This window comes from Embiotoca jacksoni, unplaced genomic scaffold (genome assembly GCF_022577435.1).
Source record: "Embiotoca jacksoni isolate LCO1_2020_lvr unplaced genomic scaffold, fEmbJac1.0.p SCAF_21, whole genome shotgun sequence".
NCBI classification, from domain to species: Eukaryota; Metazoa; Chordata; class Actinopteri; family Embiotocidae; genus Embiotoca; species Embiotoca jacksoni.
In genome coordinates, this window is record NW_027185352.1 from 338,960 (window position 1) to 347,500 (window position 8,541).

The following is an 8,541-nucleotide window of genomic DNA, read 5'->3' on the forward strand; positions in this document are numbered from 1 at the left end:
AGAGGGAGGGAGGGGGAGGAACCGGATCTCTCCACGACGCTCCGCCGGTGCACCACGGGGTGCGCATTCAAACTGACCAGCGCGTCTCTGTGAACAGCCTCCTCTTCTCACTCCGCGTCAACCACCGAGCAGCCTGCCCGCTGCCGACCACCGGAGCCGGTAGGTAGATTCTCCTTCATGTTACAGCTGACTGTCTGCAGCTGTGAGTCCGTAAACGCGTGAATCACCGGAGCACAGATCTGCGCGGAACCCGCAGAGAACCGCGTTTTACCGGGAAATCTCAGCTCTGAGTGTGTGTGTGTGTGTGTGTGTGTGTGTGTGTGTGCGTGTGTGCGTGTGTGTGTGTGGTGTGTGTGTGTGGTGTGTGTGTGTGTGTGTGTGTGTGTGTGTGTGTGTGTGTGTGTGTGCGTGTGTGCGTGTGTGTGTGTGTGCGTGTGTGTGTGTGGTGTGTGTGTGTGTGGTGTGTGTGTGTGGTGTGTGTGTGTGTGTGTGTGGGGGGGGGGGGGGGGGGGTTGTCTGGTTTTTTAATAGCGACTTTCATTCCGTCTCCACATGCATCTCTGCAGCAGCTCAGCGGAACGTTTTATCGGTCGGGTTTCAGTGGAGTTCAGTCCGACTGCAGAGTCTCTGCAGGTCGGGGACAGTTGGAGAACCAGGGAACATCATGACTGAAGAGTTTACTGATAGTTCAGTGAGATGGTCAGAGAGGAGATAACAGTCTGATAAATCAGATGGAACTCTGTCATTTCTGTTTTTTATTAAAGTTTTTCAAAAAGTCTGCTGCGGACTATTTAAATATAATAACGGGTGTGGCGGTGAATTAAAGATGAATTAAAGCAGATTCAGATTGTAATTAATTCCGCAGTGTCCGAGAAATCGGAATGAAATGAGTGAAGTTATTTTTCCACCTTGGACGGATATTTTCTTCCATATTTCACTGAACTGTGACTCCAAATCAGAATCAGACACTCTGACAGAAAACAGAATATTTCAGCGACACACTGGGATGACTTTAGTTCTCTGTGTGGAGCAGAAACCAGAGAGGACTGGTCCACTGATGAATGTGAACATCCATCATGTTTCTGCATTTATCAGCCACAAACTCAGGATACATACAGTACACAGTATAGTACATACTGATAGTATGTATAGTATACAGTAGTCTGCTGGATGCTCCTTTGTTCCTCGGTGATGGTAAATTACTGGATCCTGTTACAGCTCTGGTTGGACATTAATGTCCCTCAGAGATGTTGACGTGTGTCCTTATTGACACCGTGTGATTGTCCTCAGTCTGAGTCTAATTTCTGTCTGCCGTTAAATAACGGACAGCGGATTCTGAATTAAATTAAATTGCTGACACTAATTATTCTGATTCAGATTCTGAAATTTCATTCAGGCTATTTATTCGAAGGTAAAATTATTATTTTACTTCTCTGACTGTGGTTTTGTATTTTAGAACAAATGTACAGATATTTATTTCTGTCTATTTCACGGGACAAACAATGAATTGACTTTGTTTTTATTATTATTCTAAACCCTGATCCAGTCTTTATGGACTATGTTTCCTCTCAGCAGAGATCTCCGTTGTGTTTAATATATAAACCAGCTGAGGATTTCACAGAGAAGACAAAAACCATGAGAGTGACTGTCGGCTACAGGACATGTCTCATGTCTGAGGGTCTCCGATTGTCTCTTACAGAATAAAGAGATATTTTCTTTTGTTGCAGATTAGTTTGTTTGACATGACTTATGTAGTAATTTGGTGATTTATAAATGAAAGTGAATGGAACTGAATGAATGTGTGAGAATCATCATAATACTAGTTCTATTGCTTAGGACACTTTATTTTAATTATATAAATCTTAGTGTGATTTAAATACAATCAAAATCAAATATACAATCAGAGGAGTGAAACATTAAAAAGGTATTAACATTGTTACACTTGTACTTAATTATTATTGTTATTTTAAAATCCCCATCGAGCCGTAACTAACTGTGTTTCTCTGAATTCACGTTGGGAGGCCGTCGGCAGCGTCAGAACATTTCCAGATGGTCTGACGGTCATTCACGCCTGACGTGAACTGTGGTGTTCCAGGCAAAATATTCTTACCTAGGAGGGAGAGGGCATGACCCACCAGCCAGAGTAGCATGAGTCATTCCTTCACCATCCTAGGACAGCGCAAAGGTGCGCACGAAGGTTTTAACGTGTCTACGTCACGTTTAATAACACGTAGGCGTTAACGTGTCCCCGTCACCTTTAATAACACGTAGGCGTTAACGTGTCCCCGTCACCTTTAATAACACGTAGGCGTTAACGTGTCTCCGTCACCTTTAATAACACGTAGGCTTTAACGTGTCTCCGTCACCTTTAATAACACGTAGGCGTTAACGTGTCTCCGTCACCTTTAATAACACGTAGGCGTTAACGTGTCTCCGTCACCTTTAATAACACGTAGGCGTTAACGTGTCTCCGTCACCTTTAATAACACGTAGGCGTTAACGTGTCTCCGTCACCTTTAATAACACGTAGGCTTTAACGTGTCTCCGTCACCTTTAATAACACGTAGGCGTTAACGTGTCTCCGTCACGTTTAATAACACGTAGGCGTTAACGTGTCCCCGTCACCTTTAATAACACGTAGGCGTTAACGTGTCTCCGTCACCTTTAATAACACGTAGGCGTTAACGTGTCTCCGTCACCTTTAATAACACGTAGGCGTTAACGTGTCTCCGTCACCTTTAATAACACGTAGGCGTTAACGTGTCTCCGTCACCTTTAATAACACGTAGGCGTTAACGTGTCTCCGTCACCTTTAATAACACGTAGGCGTTAACGTGTCTCCGTCACCTTTAATAACACGTAGGCGTTAACGTGTCTCCGTCACCTTTAATAACACGTAGGCGTTAACGTGTCTCCGTCACGTTTAATAACACGTAGGCGTTAACGTGTCTCCGTCACCTTTAATAACACGTAGGCGTTAACGTGTCTCCGTCACCTTTAATAACACGTAGGCGTTAACGTGTCTCCGTCACCTTTAATAACACGTAGGCGTTAACGTGTCTCCGTCACATTTAATAACACGTAGGCGTTAACGTGTCTCCGTCACCTTTAATAACACGTAGGCGTTAACGTGTCTCCGTCACCTTTAATAACACGTAGGCGTTAACGTGTCTCCGTCACCTTTAATAACACGTAGGCGTTAATGTGTCTCCGTCACCTTTAATAACACGTAGGCGTTAACGTGTCTCCGTCACGTTTAATAACACGTAGGCGTTAACGTGTCCCCGTCACCTTTAATAACACGTAGGCGTTAACGTGTCTCCGTCACCTTTAATAACACGTAGGCGTTAACGTGTCTCCGTCACCTTTAATAACACGTAGGCGTTAACGTGTCCCCGTCACCTTTAATAACACGTAGGCGTTAACGTGTCTCCGTCACCTTTAATAACACGTAGGCGTTAACGTGTCTCCGTCACGTTTAATAACACGTAGGCGTTAATGTGTCTCCGTCACCTTTAATAACACGTAGGCGTTAACGTGTCTCCGTCACCTTTAATAACACGTAGGCGTTAACGTGTCTCCGTCACCTTTAATAACACGTAGGCGTTAACGTGTCTCCGTCACCTTTAATAACACGTAGGCGTTAACGTGTTTTTGTCAGGTCAGAGGAGGGTCAGAGGTCAGAGGTCAGCGAGGAGCGTTTGTTTCACACCTTTTAAAGAAGGTGATGTTAGAGGATGACTGACAGGACGAACACACAGGTGTGTTTTAATCTCCAGTCCTACATGTGGATGTTCATCAGAATATCTGTCTGAACTGCAGCCTCGCTCAGGTTAAAGAAGCCAGCTGGTCGCGCAGCAGAGACGCCGTCGCCCGGCTGAACGGTGGAAGCAGACTGAAGTGGAGATGCAGCGACACAGATTCACGTCTCTGATGGACAAACAGGTCCAATCACAGCTGGTAGATTCATGTGTCTCTGATGGACAAACAGGTCCAATCACAGCTGGTAGATTCATGTGTCTCTGATGGACAAACAGGTCCAATCACAGCTGGTAGATTCATGTGTCTCTGATGGACAAACAGGTCCAATCACAGCTGGTAGATTCATGTGTCTCTGATGGACAAACAGGTCCAATCACAGCTGGTAGATTCATGTGTCTCTGATGGACAAACAGGTCCAATCACAGCTGGTAGATTCATGTGTCTCTGATGGACAAACAGGTCCAATCACAGCTGGTAGATTCATGTGTCTCTGATGGACAAACAGGTCCAATCACAGCTGGTAGATTCATGTGTCTCTGATGGACAAACAGGTCCAATCACAGCTGGTAGATTCATGTGTCTCTGATGGACAAACAGGTCCAATCACAGCTGGTAGATTCATGTGTCTCTGATGGAAAAACAGGTCCAATCACAGCTGGTAGATTCATGTGTCTCTGATGGACAAACAGGTCCAATCACAGCTGGTAGATTCATGTGTCTCTGATGGACAAACAGGTCCAATCACAGCTGGTAGATTCATGTGTCTCTGATGGACAAACAGGTCCAATCACAGCTGGTAGATTCATGTGTCTCTGATGGACAAACAGGTCCAATCACAGCTGGTAGATTCATGTGTCTCTGATGGACAAACAGGTCCAATCACAGCTGGTAGATTCATGTGTCTCTGATGGACAAACAGGTCCAATCACAGCTGGTAGATTCATGTGTCTCTGATGGACAAACAGGTCCAATCACAGCTGGTAGATTCATGTGTCTCTGATGGACAAACAGGTCCAATCACAGCTGGTAGATTCATGTGTCTCTGATGGACAAACAGGTCCAATCACAGCTGGTAGATTCATGTGTCTCTGATGGACAAACAGGTCCAATCACAGCTGGTAGATTCATGTGTCTCTGATGGACAAACAGGTCCAATCACAGCTGGTAGATTCATGTGTCTCTGATGGACAAACAGGTCCAATCACAGCTGGTAGATTCATGTGTCTCTGATGGACAAACAGGTCCAATCACAGCTGGTAGATTCATGTGTCTCTGATGGACAAACAGGTCCAATCACAGCTGGTAGATTCATGTGTCTCTGATGGACAAACAGGTCCAATCACAGCTGGTAGATTCATGTGTCTCTGATGGAAAAACAGGTCCAATCACAGCTGGTAGATTCATGTGTCTCTGATGGACAAACAGGTCCAATCACAACTGGTAGATTCATGTGTCTCTGATGGACAAACAGGTCCAATCACAACTGGTAGATTCATGTGTCTCTGATGGACAAACAGGTCCAATCACAGCTGGTAGATTCATGTGTCTCTGATGGACAAACAGGTCCAATCACAGCTGGTAGATTCATGTCTCTGATGGACAAACAGGTCCAATCACAGCTGGTAGATTCATGTGTCTCTGATGGACAAACAGGTCCAATCACAGCTGGTAGATTCATGTGTCTCTGATGGACAAACAGGTCCAATCACAGCTGGTAGATTCATGTGTCTCTGATGGACAAACAGGTCCAATCACAGCTGGTAGATTCATGTGTCTCTGATGGAAAAACAGGTCCAATCACAGCTGGTAGATTCATGTGTCTCTGATGGACAAACAGGTCCAATCACACCTGGTAGATTCACGTGTCTCTGATGGACAAACAGGTCCAATCACAGCTGGTAGATTCATGTGTCTCTGATGGACAAACAGGTCCAATCACACCTGGTAGATTCACGTGGAACGACAGAGGAAATATTTCGTGTCATCTTTGTATTTCATGTAGGACTGATATGTGTGGCGCCTCACATGAACACAGCTGTGACTTCAGTGTGAAGGCTGCTGGGACACGGAGACAGACTCCAGGTGTGGACAGCTTCTTAGAGAAATCACAAACAGGCTGAACGTGGACATCACAAAGTGAACGGTGGTTTCAGCAGCTGGATGTTCTGATGCGTCTCTTCACTCCTTTGTTCATTCAGGGACGTTAGCATGTCTGCTAATGCTGGCGGGTCAGCAACAAGGCAGAACAACAGATTTCAGACCGAACACTTCAATCTGAATGGATTTGATCCAGATGATTAAAATGCTGCTGAACCAGAACTGGAGCTGCAGTCGGGTTTCCAGGTGGATTTATTTGACAGGAATAAATGAAGTTTATTTCATTCAAAGAGAGTAAATCCGTCTGTAAAGTTAGAGATTGGTTGTTCTGTGGAGCGACGTGATGCAGACATCTGCACACACACTGAAATATACACACACACACTGAAATATACACACACCCTCACACACTGAAATATACACACACACTCACACACACTGAAATATACACACACACTCACACACACTGAAATATACACACACACACACAGAAATATACACACACACTCACACACACTGAAATATACACACACACTCACACACACACTGAAATATACACACACCCTCACACACACTGAAATATACACACACACACTGAAATATACACACACTCACACACACTGAAATATACACACACACACACACTGAAATATACATACACACACTGAAATATACACACACCCTCACACACACTGAAATATACACACACACACTGAAATATACACACACCCTCACACACACTGAAATATACACACACACACTGAAATATACACACACCCTCACACACACTGAAATATACACACACACACTGAAATATACACACACACACTGAAATATACACACACCCTCACACACACACTGAAATATACACACACACACACACACACACACACTGAAATATACACACACACACACTGAAATATACACACACCCTCACACACACTGAAATATACACACACACACACTGAAATATACACACACCCTCACAAACTGAAATATACACACACCCTCACACACACTGAAATATACACACACACACACACACACACTGAAATATACACACACACACTGAAATATACACACACCCTCACACACACACACTGAAATATACACACACCCTCACACACACTGAAATATACACACACACACTGAAATATACACACACCCTCACACACACTGAAATATACACACACTGAAATATACACACACACACTGAAATATACACACACTCACACACACTGAAATATACATGCACACACTGAAATATACACACACACACACACACACTGAAATATACACACACACACTAAAATATACACACACCCTCACACACACACACACACACTGAAATATACACACACACACTGAAATATACACACACCCTCACACACTGAAATATACACACACCCTCACACACACTGAAATATACACACACACACACACTGAAATATACACACACCCTCACACACTGAAATATACACACACCCTCACACACTGAAATATACACACACCCTCACACACTGAAATATACACACACCCTCACACACACTGAAATATACACACACCCTCACACACACTGAAATATACACACACACACACTGAAATATACACACACACACTGAAATATACACACACCCTCACACACACTGAAATATACACACACACACTGAAATATACACACACCCTCACACACACTGAAATATACACACACTGAAATATACACACACACACTGAAATATACACACACTCACACACACTGAAATATACACGCACACACTGAAATATACACACACCCTCACACACACTGAAATATACACACACACACTGAAATATACACACACACATTGAAATATACACACACCCTCACACACACTGAAATATACACACACACACTGAAATATACACACACCCTCACACACACTGAAATATACACACACACACTGAAATATACACACACACACACTGAAATATACACACACCCTCACACACTGAAATATACACACACCCTCACACACTGAAATATACACACACCCTCACACACACTGAAATATACACACACCCTCACACACACTGAAATATACACACACTGAAATATACACACACACACTGAAATATACACACACTCACACACACTGAAATATACACGCACACACTGAAATATACACACACCCTCACACACACTGAAATATACACACACACACTGAAATATACACACACACATTGAAATATACACACACCCTCACACACACTGAAATATACACACACCCTCACACACACTGAAATATACACACACACACTGAAATATACACACACCCTCACACACACTGAAATATACACACACACACTGAAATATACACACACACACACTGAAATATACACACACCCTCACACACTGAAATATACACACACCCTCACACACTGAAATATACACACACCCTCACACACACTGAAATATGCACACACCCTCACACACACTGAAATATACACACACACACACACTGAAATATACACACACACACTGAAATATACACACACCCTCACACACACTGAAATATACACACACACACTGAAATATACACACACCCTCACACACACTGAAATATACACACACTGAAATATACACACACACACTGAAATATACACACACTCACACACACTGAAATATACACGCACACATTGAAA

The 8,541-nt window shown here is 43.5% G+C and overlaps 1 protein-coding gene across 1 annotated transcript in view; it reads left to right on the forward strand.

The window, feature by feature from the left end:
* Window positions 1-8,541, forward strand: part of mpped1 (metallophosphoesterase domain containing 1) — a 147,738-nt gene continuing 139,197 nt past the window's right edge. The window contains exon 1 of the mRNA XM_069156327.1: window positions 1-159. The gene's annotated coding sequence lies outside the window, so the exon portion shown is untranslated. The remainder of the gene's footprint in view (window positions 160-8,541) is intronic.